Source organism: Bacillus rossius, chromosome 1 (assembly GCF_032445375.1).
Source record: "Bacillus rossius redtenbacheri isolate Brsri chromosome 1, Brsri_v3, whole genome shotgun sequence".
Classification (NCBI taxonomy): Eukaryota; Metazoa; Arthropoda; class Insecta; order Phasmatodea; family Bacillidae; genus Bacillus; species Bacillus rossius.
Window position 1 is genome coordinate 149,758,373 of NC_086330.1, and position 18,500 is coordinate 149,776,872.

At 44.0% G+C, this 18,500-nt stretch overlaps 1 protein-coding gene across 1 annotated transcript in view; it reads left to right on the plus strand.

Moving 5' to 3' along the window:
• The first annotated feature begins 1,658 nt into the window (after positions 1–1,658).
• LOC134546276 (hemolymph lipopolysaccharide-binding protein-like) overlaps positions 1,659–18,500 on the plus strand; it is a 46,198-nt gene continuing 29,356 nt past the window's right edge. Inside the window, exon 1 of the mRNA XM_063388986.1 lies at positions 1,659–1,698. The gene's annotated coding sequence lies outside the window, so the exon portion shown is untranslated. The remainder of the gene's footprint in view (positions 1,699–18,500) is intronic.

Consider the following 18,500-nt stretch of genomic DNA (forward strand, 5'->3'; position numbering starts at 1 on the left):
AAAATGAAAATTCTTTGGTTATAGTATTTCTTTGCGAGGCAGTTCTTCGTATTTAATCATTCCTAATAGTTAAAAACAAAAAAACAAAATAAAATGCTTGCATTTACGACAACTTCTTAAAATAACTGATAAAATTCAAACGTTTGAAACTGAAAGTTTGTACAGAAGTAAAGGAAATTTCGACAATAAATTTTCGGTATGTTTGGAACCGCTGTGTTATGTGCGAATATAGCGTCGACTAATGTGCTGTGCGTGTGCGACTGTGCTATTTGCATGCTGTTTACGTGCTATCAGGAATGTAACCTAGGCTTTACGCTGCCGCGCCGTCTTCCCTTTCTTTTCTGCTCTGACGCCAGTGGTCCGACCACAGGATGTGGATGTGGCATGGAGAAAATGACAAACGCCAACAAGCAGACTCGACGAAGATGATTGACTGAGAATTATAACTCGGTATTGCCTGGTGAAGTCGAAGAAACATTGCAAAACCCCCAACAAAATAACAACTCGCAGAGCTGCAGTTACTGCAGCGTATTTTGATTCGAGGTTGTAGCGTGGTGTGGTAATCATTCTACGCCGTTGAAAATTGTCAACTTAAAATTTAACGCAGAACACTGGTTTCAATAGTCCGGGTATCTTCGTGAATTTACAGATATATTCGTTAGTTTACGGGTAATGAGCTTACTGAATGTGGTCATCAACTCACAAGTATCATAATCGAGTATTATAAATTTTTTAAAAAAAAAGTGTTAAGTCTATAGCAAAAACAATCTTCCTCGTTCTACGCGCATTCCACGGGACGCTAAAGTCAGAAGATTGCTTTCAGCGTAGTTTCTACGGATATCTGGTTTCCTGGAACTACGGGGTGAAAAAAAATCTTTTATTTGAGGTGAATTATTTGATGTATAAAGTCTGAAAATTTTAACAGTCACTAACGCTACGCTGTCATGTTTCTGTAGTTTGAGGAGTTTCGTATTTTCTGTTGTCATCGACGCCCCAGTTAGTCCCATCTTTTCATCAGACCGTGATTGCGTGATCTAAGCAAACCCTACGTTTGTGCGCAGAGGCTTATCCAAGATGTCAGCGGGTTCCAAATCACTTGGCTGCTCAGGCAAAGCATTCTAGTGGTGGGTGCGTAAACTACGTATGATTCGCGTCAAGAAATGTAGTTTAAAACATAACTTTCGTATATATTTATCACGTTCGGCATTATTATAAAGAATTATACTTTAAATTTATTGACCGAGTTTCGTCTTATAAGTGTATTTGCAACACGAGAACACATGTATTTGCTCGTTACCGAGGTTAGATGTTTGAACATCACTGGCGAGTACTGAAAGACTCACTCACGGGTATTTTTTTTTTTATCAACCGAGCATTGAAAGTGCTACGGCTGCATACAGATGTCAAAAGAATCAGCGAGAACAGCAATAGTCGAAAGAAAAAAAACTATCGTCAATAAAGAAAAATAATAGCACTTCGGTCAAATTTTGCTGCAGCGAGCCTTTCAACGAGATTTGCGTCTTCAGCGCGACGAGGAAAACTGTCGGAAGATTTCCTGGAACAGGGCCTACATGTTCGCTATTGTCGGCGTGAGAAACGTGCACTGTTTACCAGAGAGCGCGGGTATAAATACAGCAAGCCGCAGCAGCCTTACTTCGCAGTCTGTCTGCCGGCTTCCGTGGGGCGTGCCTCTTATCAGTGAGTGGCTTCCTTTAGCGACTTCTGTTTTGTTTGTTCTGCTTTTGACGTGAATACATCTTGTAAATCGGGATGTCAGTTTTAAAAGTAGAGTGTAACGACAATACTATAGATTATGAAACGTTATGAAATATAAACCGGGATTAGTACAGTCGAGTTGCGCGAGAGTTTACGCATTCGCCATTTTAAACAGATTTTGTATAATTACAGGTCAGTACGATAAAAGGACAGATGACTTATCTAATTTGAGAGCAGATATTGGACGCACGCGTTAACCAATTTGAATCAAATAAATTAGTTTTGTGCAGAAAATAATGAACTATTAAAACATCTAAAAAGTTTTGAAAAAAGTTTACGTTATAACAACCATTCGATAAAATTACGAAGAATAATGCGAGAGGAAAAAAAATCTCTTTCGGCACAGCATACAGGCGTAGGTACATTCCTACCTATTTATTCTAGGAATATTTTGTAAAAACTTCTATAAACTTCTGGAACATTATAAGAACTTAATGTACATAAAATATTTATGTTCTCCAATATTACAAAATTATCGATTAAATATTTGTTAATTTTCCAAGCAGCGAAAATATTACGAATATTTTTAACTAAATGTATCCAGCTTTCAATAGTTTACAACGCAGCAGTGAATAGCTTAGAACGAACGTCAACTAAGGTAATTATTTAATTTTTTGACCTACTTACACTATTTTTCATCCCTTGCACTAATAATGTGGTCGTATAAAAATTTTCTTTGCGCCAAGGTTTAAGATAATATTAATATGATTTAAAATAAATTCAAACGAAATAGATACTAAGAAAGTTTTGAATTTTTTTATAAATTTAAACCCATGTTTTTATGTTAATATATCGTTTCATCCAAAGTTTTAGATGAAGTTTGCGATTCATACAATAAATTATAATGAATATGATAGTATATCTATTTTTAAAAAGTAATGATTACTTTTTACTTTCAAACTTTGTTATTTCCACCCCTTGCAGTAATGGTTGGGTAAACAAAAAATATCATAAGAATAGTTTTAGTCAATATTTAGACAGTTTAAAAAAAAAATTGACTCGATAGTGTACCGGGTAGGGGATTTTATTTATTTTCTCATTCCAACCCCAGGTTTTTTCAACCCCTTGCAATAATGGTTTGTATTATCAAAAATTGTTATAGATAAAAGTTTTAGAAAAAATTATAAAATATACGAACAATTTGTACAGATTTGATAGTGTGCCTACTAAGGGAGTATTAATTGTTATGTTATTCAACCCCACCACATCTTACAGTCATGGTAGGACGCATAAAAAGTTATTTTGGAAAAAAGTTGTAGATAATAATTCAAGGTTTTACAATAAATTAAAACTAATTTGATAGTGTAAATGGTACGGAAATTATGCATTTTTTAAAATTCTAACGTTTTTTTTTCAACTGCATGCAACAATGGCTCATCTTATCAAAAATTGTTTCAGAAAAAAGTTTTAGAAACATTTATTCGATTAATACAAAATATGAACGAATTCGATGTCGTGCATACGAAGTGAGTTATGATATTTTTTGTCCACCGACCTTTGTATATTCTACCCCTTGGTCGTATAAAAAATTATTTCAGACAAAAGTTTTAGATAATAATTTAAGGTTTTACAATAAAACCAAAAAGATTTAACAATTTATGTGGTAAGTAAATTATAATTATTTTTTTTAGTTCCACCCTTAATTTTTTCAACCCCTTGCATAAATGGTTCGTCTAATCAAACATTGTTTCAAACAAAAGTTTTGGATAAAAATTATTAGATTAATACATTATCTGTACGGATTCGATGTTGTACCTACGAAGGGAGGTATGATTTTTTTTTTGTCCTTCAACCTTTGTTTTTTACTTTTTTTAACCCCTTGCAGTCATGGTTGATCTTATCAAAAACTTATTATATACAGTGGTTTGCCCCTTACCACATGCCTGTCCACACACACGGTCTCGTGTCACTCAGTCGCACTCAATCGATTCCGTCGCTCCGCGTCTCACCACTCTCGAGGGGGTCTCTCACCCTCTTCGCCTATGTCGCACTTCCCTTCATTCGTGGAACTCTCCGAACTCTCGGAACTCCCGCGGAACTGTTGCAGAACTATGCGTCGCTGCTTATATACTTGTGACGCCCTTCTAGAACTGACGAGAGAGGCTGTGACGAGTCGCGTCATCCCAGGCCAACCCGACGCCCGAAACATCGAGAATGGCGACGCTTATTCACGCCACTCCACGCGGCGGCCTCTGTAAGCCCGCAGAATTCCCAGGCCATTAAGGAAAATATAACAGCGCCGTAGGATGGAGTACGCAGGGGTAGGGGGAATAGTGTGCGAGGTCGAGCCGCGCTAATGCACACGTGACGTCAGCGACAGTGCAGGGCCGCCAGGTCAGACATCTGGCGCGTGTCGCGGTCTTGACTCTTGCGTTCGTAACAGTATTGTAACATTGTACATGGGAAAAAAATCTTTGACATTTATACCAGTCATACACCTTTTAATATTGTCTTACACCCTCACATTGGGTTATTCCACTTCTATGTCTCCCCTTCCACATTTTAGAGCAATGTCTACTAATCGCATAGTTGGTTTTGTTGCAAATTTTGTCGCCACCAACAGGCACGTTACAGCATATCTGCAGGTAAATATTCATAACTTAATTAAACGCGTTTGTTCAACGTAACTATACTGAACATGCCTAACCACAATTCGTTTTCGCAGGAAAAAAAAAAGTATCCGGATAAATGGAAGTCTACATTCAAGACATTTGGAGTATGGCTCGTTTATTCGAAGCCCTTCAACATGGCCAAAACTAGCATTTGTGTTGATATATCAAAAACTGCCAACAAATCATCTACAAATTCACCCAAAGGATGTCCACTGGAATACGAAAATACTACAAGCCAGCTTTCAGTTTTGCGTGAAGAGGCACCTGGGCCCTTTATGTGCCTGCTAGTGTCATCCTTATGCAGTGCTTCCTACATTTTTCAGGGAAGAAAATATAATAGTTCCAGTAGGTAGGTAGGTAGGTAGGTAGGTGCGCCTCTATCTCTTAACCTAAATAATAATAATGAGCCGGCGCCGGGGTCGCCAAGGGAAGACATCAACGGTTTGCCGAAAATGCTTCAGGGATCCGCCTCGACCGAGATGCTTCAACGGACCAACATGTGGGGGTAGCAGCAGGGGATCCCTTTTGGACTGTGGTCACGAGGACGGCGTGCCATGTAAGTTGACTTAATAGATTGCGGTCTTATTCCAAATTTTCGTTTGGCACCGTCCTTCTAAATTCCATTTCGAATTAATGTCTGTCTAGGCCATGTTTTTACAGTTTTCGGTTAGTCGTGCAAAAACCTCTACCTGCTCAGTTGTCCGTTGCCGGAAAGGCTAGCTTTCATTTTGACTTAGTTGCGGCTAAATCATAGACGCCTGTCACTTTAAATTGCTCATTGGGAATCGACATGCGCTGTCTAAAGGGGACCTGTAAATTATCTGTGTGGGTCATTGACGCAAGGCTCGGGCTTAGCGTGAATCATTAATGTTTGCATTATTTTTATTCTATATTTATGATTTGTATTTACTGTAATTAATGAGGCTTCATGGTTTAGTAATCATTACTGTAATTTCTGCAACTCTTAATTATTGCTTATCAATCATTTGGGATTGTAATGTCTGCAGCTTTTAATATTGTTTATTAGTCACGTTCGTAATATCCAGGGCTAAGATTTGAATTGTTCATACGATTTGCTTTGTGTCTGCTGTGCAAATGTGCTCTATGTGATGCAGTATGTATTATGACCTGTTATTAGAAAATATAAAGCTATTTGCATGGAACCCTCTTTGTTTCTTTACAAGCAACTATGAACTAGCTTGAATCCTTTGAGGCTCATTACTATGATTGTATGTGAATCAGGAAGGGCGTAAGACCGTACTATCGTTCTTGTTTTGGCCAGTAATCCCTTCTCTGGTTCAATAAAATGCCCTTAGACGTTTTCTACAATGACTCGGAAGCAGAGACGGATCTCACGGAACAGAGTATGTTGTTACTCCCCTCGTGCCTCAAAATAGAATTATTTGGAATTAATTAAAAGAGCCTTGGAAACAAGCTGGAAACAAAATACGTTAAATGAAATGATTTACCAGAGGCGACACGAGGTGGGAACAAACACAATTTAGGAACTTCCAGTAACAAGCGAAGGGGAAGTTGTAGGATCGTTATAATCAATAAAATAAAAACTACACGATTAACTTGATCTATAGTTTCCCTGTTTTATTTGCCCTGATTCATTATCATGTTTCCATTATTTTAACATACACACAAAAGGTTTTAACAATTTTCAAAGATTAACAAAAGGAAAACGAAAATAGGCCGGCCTGTGCTTACTGAGAACAATTTACATTCGTAGTTTGACATATAAACATTTGCATTATGACTTTCACACCCAAAGTTGGATGTATTCGATTATTACATTTATAATTAGTTCTATTAGTTTTACATTTTCTTGAGAAAAACACTGGTCGCTGGTGGGTTGGTCATCCGGCTGAGATAGTACGTCGCTAGTTAAAGGGGAAATGTTGAAATTACATTACCACCCGGGGTCTTCAAACAATCACGTCGGGTGGTAGAAAAGTTTCTTCTAATGTTTCTTCCCACGGAACAGGGAAGGGGGGGGAGGCCACGAGATGAGAGTATCAATCTCTCCCGGTCATCGAACCCTGTCAAAACAGGGGAGTTGCCCAGCACGCTGCCATCGTGGAGTCAGCCCGGGGTCTGGAGCTCGCGAATTGCGCGGCAGGACGCGGATGATTTCTTCATAATAATAAATTTCAAAAAAAAATTAAAAGCTAAAAAAAACTATTACATTGCAGACGGACTAAACTACTTGAAAAGATTTTAGGGATAGCATCCCTCAATTAGGCGACTACATAGTCGGTTGCGGCCGGATGGAAGTTTTGCAAAGTCTCGTCGACTCGCCGATAATCAAACGATCCGTCTGCAGTCGCGGCGCGAAGTGTCCCGCGGAGAACCGCGTCTCGTAATTAAAAGTAAATGTTGAATCAAAAGTGGAGGGGAGGACTGGGAGTCCGGACCGAAAGGTCCCGAAGTTCCCCGAGTGAGGGCCATAAAAAAAACTCGGATTGAAATCTCCAAGTTGGTAGCATTGGCCGACTTTAGCGCTCCCTGTGGAGGGCTGTCTGAAATTAAAAAAAAGGATCGACTCGCCCAAGGCGTCTGCTTAAACCAAGGGTTAAAGGGCGCAGTCTAGTGCTACACTCTGGCGGCCTACAGGGTAAGTTGGCTGGGTGGTTAGCGAGTTTGCCGCTAGGTGTCGCGGGGTGGTCCATCTTGGCACACACATTTTTTTTATGCAAGGCATCCTGGGAGACGGTCGCTGTCTGCTGGGGTTTCTGACCTGTCATTGGCCTTAGGCGAATTCTTAGAACCGAAAGAGGAGGGGGGGAGCAAAAGTGCAACGACGCTGAGAACAAGCGTCCATGACGTGCTTTTCGAGGAGAGAACCTAATACGTATTCGTGACCAGACTTACTTCTCTCAGCAGCTCTCTGAGAAGTAGCAGCTTGCAGCCCAGAAGCTGCTCTATGCAGTTTTGGTCGTGCAGGGAATTAAAATTACAAACTCGGGACGTGACTGCAGGCGAGAGAAATTTCAACCGGGCAGACCATGTCCACATTAGACAGCAAAATATCAGATTGGCCCCCTGGGAAGGGGCTTCGGTCCACTGGCACAAAGTTTAAATCCGTGGCGTACACCGGCCTAACAAAAAGTAAATCACCCCCATTAACAACCAGATAAATTTAAAAAAATAGAAACCCCAAAAAATTTTAAAATTATAGATTAAATTAAAAAAAGTGACGAAATGCCTAATTTCCGGCACATACTCCCCCGCTTGAATGCGGAGCATATAGGGAAAAAATAACAACACTTACACTGCTCAGTAAAACTAGTACCAGGTTCGCCTGTATCCTACTACTTATATTCTAACACCTTTGAGACGCGTCCGCCTCTCAGGCACACCATATCGATAACCCTTAAACAAACTTATTAACTAAGAGCTTATTAACTAAGTGGCCACTTAAAACTAATACAACGTAAAGCTATCATTCTTATTTCTAGTACCATGGATTTTTAAGACCTCGAGGATTTCTGGCATGCGTAATATTAGAGAGTCCCCTATGTTAGGGCAAATAAATTAAACACATCTACTTTAAGTCAGCCTGTGTTTTCTTTAGATGGGAGATGTGCGCTCTGGTCACGATTTCTCCTGAACTGGGGTCAGCTAGGCTAACCGTAACTGGCGTTAAAAATCGCTGTATTTGAAAGGGACCTCTCCAGCGGTACGCCAGCTTGGCGGAAAACTTATCCACTGCCTTACTGAGTGGGTGTGCCTTACAAAGCACAAAATCGCCTACTCTGTAAGGGTTAGGAGATCGGTTTTCGTTGTATTTCTTTTTTCTGCTCTCATGAGCCAGGTTGAGATTTTTACGAGCTCTTCTCCAAATCTCCCTGATGTAACTCGGATCATCGGGCAATAGGTCATTCAAAGACCAAAGATTTGAAAGAGGGGTATTAGGACGGTAAGTGAACATGAGTTCGAAAGGAGTACTTTTGTGTCCTTCATGATGTGCATAATTAAAGGCCATTTGCAGCCACACCAAATTCGAATCCCATTTATCCTGCTCCTGCGCATGGTAAGCTATTAAAGCAGACCGGAGATTGCGGTTGAATCTCTCAGCATGCGAGGGCTGTGGATAATAAGGCGAGGTTGTGACGTGCAGAATGCCATGTGAGAAGCACATGTTCTTAAAAATCCTAGCCGTGAACTGGGTTGCATTATCTGACACTACTATAGACGGGACTCCCGACGTCTTGAAGATCTGATTACGTAGCGCAGATACAGTGTTTTCTGCGGTGGCTTTTCGCATGGGGATGAGCCAGACAAATTTTGTGAAGGCGTCGATACACACCAGCAGCATAGTGTTTCCTGTCTTTGAGCGCGGGAAAGGCCCGACAAAGTCGATAAACATCTTTTGCATGGGGCGCTCGGCCACATCTGAAGTTAAATAACCGAAACGAGTGTTCTGCGCTGGCTTACTCAGCGCACAGATTTTGCATAGTTTCACCTGCTCGGTGATGTCCTTGTGCATGCCGTCCCACACGAAATGACGTCGGATAGCCTGAATGGTCTTATATATACCGAGGTGTGCGCCCACCGGCGAGGTGTGATAATAATGGAATATCATATCACGTAGATTTTGCGGGAGCACGATTTTGTATGTTTTTGATTGGGGGGTGCGTTTTTGCAACAGCCCCTTAGACATCCTAAAGTATTTTGGCGCCGTTCCTAAATTAAAAAGTTTAATAATACTGGAAATGTGTGGGTCAGCTTCCTGCTGGCTCTGTAAATCCTGAAATGCCAACGGAAACTCTGTCAATAGGGCTTGACATAAGAGTGGTGTTCCTTCGGGCGGAGCCTGAGTTGGGATTTCGAACATGCGAGACAGTGTGTCCGCTACTATATTCTGTGTGCCACGAATATGTTGGATTTTGAACTTCAAGGAGGAAATTTTCGCAATCCATCGCCCGAGTTTCCCTAATTGTTTCGGGTGTGCCAAAAGCCAGGCTAATGCCTGATTATCTGTCTCTAACAGGAATTCCCTGTGTTCTATAAATTGGCGGAATTTGTCAATGCCAAATACCACGGCGAGGCATTCTAATTCGTAGATCGAGGAGGCTTTCCTCTCGGCGTGGGTAAGTGTCCGCGATGCAAACGCAATGGGCTGTCTGCAGCCTTCGACTTCCTGTGACAGTACTGCGCCAATAGCCACACTGGACGCATCAGTCTGTAAAATGAAAGGTTTGGTGAAGTCTGCCATGCGGATTACAGGCGGGGAAGAAATCGCCTGTTTCAGGAAATTAAAAGCTTTTTCTTGTTCCGGACCCCATGTGAAAGGTGTGTTTTTCTTACGCAACGTATTTAGTGGTGCTGCGTGCTCAGCGAAATTAGGAATATATTTTGAGTAAAAATTTGCCATACCAATAAAACGTGAAATACCCTTAGGGTTTGTGGGAGGCGGAAAATCACGAATAGCTTGTGTACGTGAAGGATCAATGGTGACTCCCTTGCTAGAAACCAGGTGTCCTAGAAAAGACAGTTCTTGAACTGCAAACTTAACCTTTTTTGTGTTGACAGTTAACCCTGCTTTACGAAATCTACTTAGGACTTCCTCTAAATGTTTGATGTGTTCTTCGAATGTTTCTGAATATACGACGACATCGTCTAGGTAGTTGTACACTGTTTTGAATTTTAGATCTCCTAGTATCTGATCCAGGAGTCGAGTTAGTACTTGGGCTCCCGTGGCAAGTCCGAAAGGTACTACTGTGTATTGGTACAAGTTCCACGGGACACAGAAGGCTGTGATGGGTTTTGAATCCGCAGTAAGTGGAATTTGGTGGTAAGCAGAATTTAGATCAAACACACTAAAATATTTGGCCTTACTGAACCAATGAAAAGCGGTATTTAGGTCTGGCAAAGGTATGTTTTGTATGACTATTTTCTCATTAACTTTTCTGTAATCAATTACACATCGTTGTTGATCCTTGCCCTTAGGCACCAGAAAAGCTGGGGAACTGTAGGCGGAGGTCGAGGGTTCGATTACCCCTTTTTCCAAAAGCTCCTGAACATGATTGCGCATCGTCTGCATCTTAGGGCCTAAAAATTGATAAGGGTGAGATCTCACTGGTATTTTATCCGCTAACTCAATTTGGTACTCGACTAATTTTGTGCGACCTAATCTATTAGTCAAGACATCTGGAAAAGTACTGCATAATTTATCAATGGCGCCCCGCTGCTGTGTATTAAGGTGCTCGTGTGAAGTGGTGTTGCCCTGATCCAAGATGGCTGCCGTTGGCTCGGCCGGAACTGAAACTATTTGTTCAGGGGTCCCACAAGGAATAGGATTACCCATGTTGAATTTAAAAACGAAATTCTTCGCCTGAAGATTAATGATTAGACCTGTCTTGGCAATGAAATCAGACCCGTAGATTAGGTCTGTAGCAAGTTGATCAGACACCAAAAATGGGAAATTCCATGAATATAAATCAATCTTCACCTTGATCACAACTGCTAACGTAATATTTAATGGCTGCTCTGAAGCTGTGAAACATTGTAACTTAGTGGTCTCAGTCCTTAGAACTAATTTTCTCTGTTTTAACTTGTTAAACAAACGTCCAGAAATTAGGCTGCGCGCTGATCCCGTATCAATTAGTCCCGGTACAGTGTGTTCGCCAATCGTTGTTACTGCATACGGAATTACTGTAGGAATATTGCCAAAAATTTGGTGGCACTTTCTCTTGCCCTTATTTGTAGGATCAACACACGTTTTACATGAGTACGTGTGCGTTGAATTACCATTTCCCTTATTTTTGTTATTTCTCCTGCTATTGTGCTTTCTTTGTTTATGTTTGTGAGCTCGCTTGTTACTTTTATTCCTGGATTCCTTGTTGTTAGGATTCTTGTTTTTGTGTAATGGTGTTTCTTGTGTACGGCCATTACTTGGCGCAAGTTGAACTTCCCACTTATAAGAAAAAATTTTAACACTTGAATTTTTCGGTGGCCCTGAATAAGGTTGTTCAGGCCACCGCGTTATGCGTTTTTTGGAGTGTCGCCATTTTGTTTGTTGTTTTTGTGGTAACACTGGGACAGGGAAAGTCCGTCTCTTTTACAGAAATTACAATGTGCATTTTGTTGATATCTCCCTTGTGGCCTTGAAGAGAAAAATGTATTGCCCTGATGTTTCTGTGCTGCATTCTTATGTTGCGAATTACTGCGCTCCGTTCCCGCGCTGCTACCTTGTTGGCTAGCGAATGTGGCTTGTTTATTTCGCTGAAAATCAGCGTATTCTATGTTTGTGGCGTGTACGCAAAGTTTATCTAGTTCAGCATAATTTTGGGGGCGTGCCTGGAACACTGAGCGCGAGCGCTCCGCTGGATTCAAACCGTCTAGAATCGTACTCACGACCTCTCTCTCGGAAACCTTTAGCCTGAGTACCTGGTTGGCTTCGCGTATGTCAGCCACGTAATTTGGCAAGGCTTCATTACGCTGCTGCAGGCGGTTAAACCACTCCAACCGGATGTTTGTGAGTAGCCTACTCGGTATACAAAAATTTAACACGTCTTCATGAAACTCGTCGAAAGTGAGGTCATTCTCAATGGCTGCCATGATCCTCTCACTTAGGGAAGCTTGGGTGTACGGGTAAACAATTTCAAAAATTTGTTTGTCGGGAATCCCTCCCTTTTGCCGTAGCTTTAACAAGACTCGAAGGAAATCAATCAGTTTGTGTGCGTCCAGACCCGACGCCTCTGGCAAATCCTTGAGTAGCCTTTCTACAGGATGGGTGATTTTTCCGTAGAAACTGTAGCCAGTTTCTGGGGCTGTCGTTCTCCGCAATACTGAGTCGTGGGGCTGAGCCGTGGCTCCTGCCGGCTGAGGTGAAGGCTGATTTTGTGGCACTGGGTGCGACTGAATCTGTTCCCGAGTCGCACCCGAGGGACTGACCTGTGGTGGAGTGATCTGGGGCGTTATGAGTGGCGGCTGCAAAATACCAGCACTCGGAAGTGGGGTGGTTTGCCATGAAGGAAACTGTGGTTGAAATTGAGCATAAGGGTTAAAATAGCCCTGAGTGGTCGGATACGGGAAAAACATGTTTGGTGGGTATGGTTGCGTCATGTGGTGTGCCATGGTTGGTAATCCCTGTGAAAATGTCACGCTAGTGACGGGGTGGGTTGTCACATGACCCGTTGTAATGTTTGTCGCCGCTGTCGACTGCACAAGCGGCTCTGAATGAGTGGTAGATACGTGTATCGGTTGGTTTGGAAGCGACGTTAGTGGCTGTGAGTCAGGGGCTGCGTCTGGTAATCTGCTCGTTTCCGTCTCCTGTCTGTTTACCGTCGCCCGTACTTCTGATTGTCGCGTGTCGGGTTGCTCTACTCCCAGGGGCAAGCTAGGAGCGTCCCCTTCCGGGAAGGCGGGACAATCGATGCCTAAAGCCTGTGCCTCAGCCACATAATGCTGACTGCGTCGTGTGTCTTCCAAAACGGCTGCTCTCGCCGCCAATTTTGAATGGAAACCTGCCGTCTGTTGCAAACATCGTTCTACCTCTTTTATATAAATTCCATGGAGAAGGTCTGCCGAAAGCTGTTTCAGGTTTTGCAAACGTCGGGTAACATGTTTTAGCCTGACTATATGTCGCTCGACATTGGGTAAATTTTCCTCCACATCTAGATAGCTTACGAAAGCCGATATATCATAAAACTTGGCGCAAGCAAGGTTGAATTCTTCAGTTACATCTAATTCCAAATTCGATACACTAGTGGGCACACCATCATGAAGGGCGGCCCTGAGCCTCTTCCTGAGGACTTGGACATTGCCACTGGAGGGCAAATTGCGTAGCTGTAACTCATAGGTCAGCTCATCTGACAGCAATAACTCCGGCTTAAACATACTGCTCGGACGTAAATTACTGCTAATTAAAACAAAAATTTAACACACATGTACGATTCAAACGTACACCATAAATACTCCTCAATTAAAAACTACCTTAATTTTAAATACCTCCTAAGGCTTCCTATATTAATATAAACTACCAACTAGCCCCAATGCGCGGGGAGTAAGTCACACTTTCAAGGTGGGGGGGTATGTGCCCAAACTTATTTGCGTATAGAGTCGCCGTACTACTCAGACAACTGCGCGAGCTTCCCCTGTCAGTATGACTTGCCAACCTGTATACGTCTCAACAGGGGGACTGACCTGCCGCTCGCAAGGTCGTCTCCCACGATGGACAAGGGAGAGGAGTGTGCGGGAGGAACAGGGCCGTGTCGTCGCCCTCAGATAACGGGCGTGTCGCTGGCTCAAGCGCGAGATGGGTTGGGGGGGGGGGGGGGGGGGTAAACGCCAGCTGAGCCGAGTGATAAGACACGTCTCGCTGCCGGCCTGCTAGCGGACCGCACGCCGCGACTTCTTGCGCCTGCGCGCAGACTAAGTCCACACGGGCCTTTAAAACTCAATCATAACTTTAAAATAGAAAAGCAAAATAACTACCGGGTGTACCAGCGATCAGTTCACAATGTTATTATTACAAATTTGCTATCACAAAATTTAATTAATTTTTTTTTCTATATTTATTATTATTATTATTTTTTTTTTTAGGTATGCCTACTCGATTTAGGTATGCCTATAGACCAAACCATGCTCTGCTACCAAGTTGTTACTCCCCTCGTGCCTCAAAATAGAATTATTTGGAATTAATTAAAAGAGCCTTGGAAACAAGCTGGAAACAAAATACGTTAAATGAAATGATTTACCATAGGCGACACGAGGTGGGAACAAACACAATTTAGGAACTTCCAGTAACAAGCGAAGGGGAAGTTGTAGGATCGTTATAATCAATAAAATAAAAACTACACGATTAACTTGATCTATAGTTTCCCTGTTTTATTTGCCCTGATTCATTATCATGTTTCCATTATTTTAACATACACACAAAAGGTTTTAACAATTTTCAAAGATTAACAAAAGGAAAACGAAAATAGGCCGGCCTGTGCTTACTGAGAACAATTTACATTCGTAGTTTGACATATAAACATTTGCATTATGACTTTCACACCCAAAGTTGGATGTATTCGATTATTACATTGATAATTAGTTCTATTAGTTTTACATTTTCTTGAGAAAAACACTGGTCGCTGGTGGGTTGGTCATCCGGCTGAGATAGTACGTCGCTAGGTAAAGGAGAAATGTTGAAATTACATTACCACCCGGGGTCTTCAAACAATCACGTCGGGTGGTAGAAAAGTTTCTTCTAATGTTTCTTCCCACGGAACAGGGAAGGGGGGGGGAGGCCACGAGATGAGAGTATCAATCTCTCCCGGTCATCGAACCCTGTCAAAACAGGGGAGTTGCCCAGCACGCTGCCATCGTGGAGTCAGCCCGGGGTCTGGAGCTCGCGAATTGCGCGGCAGGACGCGGATGATTTCTTCATAATAATAAATTTCAAAAAAAAATTAAAAGCTAAAAAAAAACTATTACATTGCAGACGGACTAAACTACTTGAAAAGATTTTAGGGATAGCATCCCTCAATTAGGCGACTACATAGTCGGTTGCGGCCGGATGGAAGTTTTGCAAAGTCTCGTCGACTCGCCGATAATCAAACGATCCGTCTGCAGTCGCGGCGCGAAGTGTCCCGCGGAGAACCGCGTCTCGTAATTAAAAGTAAATCTTGAATCAAAAGTGGAGGGGAGGACTGGGAGTCCGGACCGAAAGGTCCCGAAGTTCCCCGAGTGAGGGCCATAAAAAAAACTCGGATTGAAATCTCCAAGTTGGTAGCATTGGCCGACTTTAGCGCTCCCTGTGGAGGGCTGTCTGAAATTAAAAAAAAGGATCGACTCGCCCAAGGCGTCTGCTTAAACCAAGGGTTAAAGGGCGCAGTCTAGTGCTACACTCTGGCGGCCTACAGGGTAAGTTGGCTGGGTGGTTAGCGAGTTTGCCGCTAGGTGTCGCGGGGTGGTCCATCTTGGCACACACATTTTTTTTATGCAAGGCATCCTGGGAGACGGTCGCTGTCTGCTGGGGTTTCTGACCTGTCATTGGCCTTAGGCGAATTCTTAGAACCGAAAGAGGAGGGGGGGAGCAAAAGTGCAACGACGCTGAGAACAAGCGTCCATGACGTGCTTTTCGAGGAGAGAACCTAATACGTATTCGTGACCAGACTTACTTCTCTCAGCAGCTCTCTGAGAAGTAGCAGCTTGCAGCCCAGAAGCTGCTCTATGCAGTTTTGGTCGTGCAGGGAATTAAAATTACAAACTCGGGACGTGACTGCAGGCGAGAGAAATTTCAACCGGGCAGACCATGTCCACATTAGACAGCAAAATATCAGATTGGCCCCCTGGGAAGGGGCTTCGGTCCACTGGCACAAAGTTTAAATCCGTGGCGTACACCGGCCTAACAAAAAGTAAATCACCCCCATTAACAACCAGATAAATTTAAAAAAATAGAAACCCCAAAAAATTTTAAAATTATAGATTAATTAAAAAAAAAGTGACGAAATGCCTAATTTCCGGCACAATGTATATAATAGCACGTATGCGGACATTGAATGTACGGATTAGCTCGTCAATGCCCAGCTCTTCTGGTTATGTTACTACGAGCGACGAATAGAAGCCGAGTATTTTGCCTCGGTGGCAACCATGTTTGTTTACATTTTAAAAACGTTAAAAATGATTTCAAGTACAAGAATATCTGGAGTTATTACTTTGTGGTGTAATTTTTTTATATGTATAAATCAAGACCATGTTTTGTTCTAGTATCCCTAAACTTAAGCAACTAAACTAATTTTTCGTAATTGTGGAATTCAATATTATTGGTTGTTATTTGTTGTGGAACGGGCCTAAAAGTAACACTGGTAAGATGTCAATACTTTACCATCGTAATTTGTCATCTCTCCGACATCAGCATAACTTGAAAATGAAAATGTGTTGGAAACCTGGTAGACCAACACCTGCCATGAAACAGGCACGTTTACAGGGAAAGAATGGGGAGGGCGATAACCCCTCCTCAGAAGTATTCCTGGAGCCGCTATTGCCATGCGTGCATTACTACATGGACACTGTGAGGCTGCTCTTCACCCAGCTGGTGCTCCGCGCCATGTTGCACAACACCCGAAACTTCGGGTGAAGTGTAGTGTTTGCATTGCGTAAACAGTTCTGAAAGGCCGTATTTCATGGAAGTGACTTTGCCTACCGAAGGAAATTTTAATTCATACTTACCAATCATCACCAGGCGTGGTAAAACATCATTTTCCGCAATGTTGTGGGTGTTGCGATACAGTGATGGTGAGGTAGAATGGTGACTCCAATCTCCAATTACATCGCAGCAATTCCTAACTCCGCGCCTGTTGAGTTTGAACACGGGGATACACTGCTGACACAGCAGAGTGTAGCATAGTGCCATGGAGAGGGGGGCCGGTGGCTTAGCTCCAGGAGGGGGGGGGGGCGGGGAACAATGACACCCGGTTATTTTCAAGACTTTTTAATGTGTCGCCCTACCGGTCCCTGCTACGATGTTGCCGTTGCTGAGGGCGCCAACTAGCCTAAGTTTAGACCCTGTGGGCCAGTTCACAGGTAGAGCGGAGATCCTCGGGGTCGTGACGTCGCCACGTGGCTGGCAGGGAGCTGGATCGGTAGAGGTGGTGGTCCGGTGAGGGTGGAGCTGCTCAGTTCCCGGCGGAACTGTTCACTTGCGGACGCGACACACAACTTGCCTGGTCCAGGTCTGAAGCTCGACTGCCTGCATTCCGCATCGCTGCGCGTCACCCGGAGCCCGCTTCCCGCAAAAATGTCCCAAGCGCAGCAGGACTCCTCAAGCCGCGAACTACCCCCCCCCCCCCCCTAGTGAGGCGACGAGGGAACATAACGACCTGTGCGAGCGAAGGGAGCACTTGGAACGACGTCAAATGCCCCCCCTTCACTGAGGCCGTTATGCCCCTCGAAGCCCCATGTCACACGCATTGCCTTGGGGCCTGTTCCCCACCAATGTTCGGAATGTATCTGGAGGGTTCTCTGCTCGGGGTTTGGCTGTCAATGATGGGGAGAATGGACCGGGCATCCAAAGGGAGGAGGGTCATTACATGAAGGCGTGGTGCATCGGGGTGTGGCGCTCGGTTGATCTTCTCATGTGGGTTTTCCCATTCGTAGTCCACCAGGTGTCGTGGGGCTACACGGACTCGGGTAGAGCGCCTCAGTCCCTCGTGTCTGGCTTCCTCCGGGATGCTGGACTCCCCTTGACTCTCCCGTTGCGGTTCGACTTTATCCCTGTCTCCCGTTAGGCCGCTGGGTGTAACTGCCGTTGTCCTGGGGCTGTTCTCGCAGCCCTGTTCCACCAATACTTGCCGCGTGTTGCATGGACGTCCTTCCTGAGATGGTCCGGTTTCGGATTGCTCTGGCTCCTCCATGTTCATCCTGAACATTGAACTGCCATGGCTCGCGTCCAATGGCCAGCGTGGTTGATCCCATCCGGGCCATCCTGGCGAACTGGATCGGGAGTCGTCGTCTATTCCATCAGGGAATGTGATCTGCGGATGCGACACGAGGTTGAGCAGGGTTGGGTCGTCCCCATCGTAAAGTTCTACGGACAATCCCTCTGGGTCCAGCCGATCCATCAGGCTCTCGAGCTCGCGTAAAGTTGCGCCGCTCGAACGGAGCACGGGGTGAGCAGTAGATGGGTGTTGGTCTGATGGGGACGCGGTACGAATGGTGCTTAGGTGTTGAGCTGATGGGGACGTGGGACAAGGAGTAGTTAAGTGTTGATCTGATGGTGATGTGGGACGAATGGTTGTTGGGTGTTGGTCTGATGGGGATGTGGGACAAGAAGTGCTTGGGTGTTGAGCAGCTGGGGACGTGGGGTGAGCAGTGGATGTATGCTGGTCATTTCCACTGTCCCTGTCCCCCGCTGGGACAGTTGGGGCGCCTGTGGGTGGGACGAGACGCAAATCATCCCGGTGGATCTTTGTCGACCTACCGTTCGGGAGTCGGATCAAGTAAGAAGTGGGCCCTAGATGTCGCAGTACCTCCCGGGGGGCGGCCCATTTGGGGCTCAGACCTGTGCAGTAGCGCTTGCTGCTAGACGACAAGTGGTGACACCGGGCATACACCATTTGCCCGGGCTCCAATGGCGTCGGTGGATTTGGTGATTGTGGAGTGCGCGTGGCT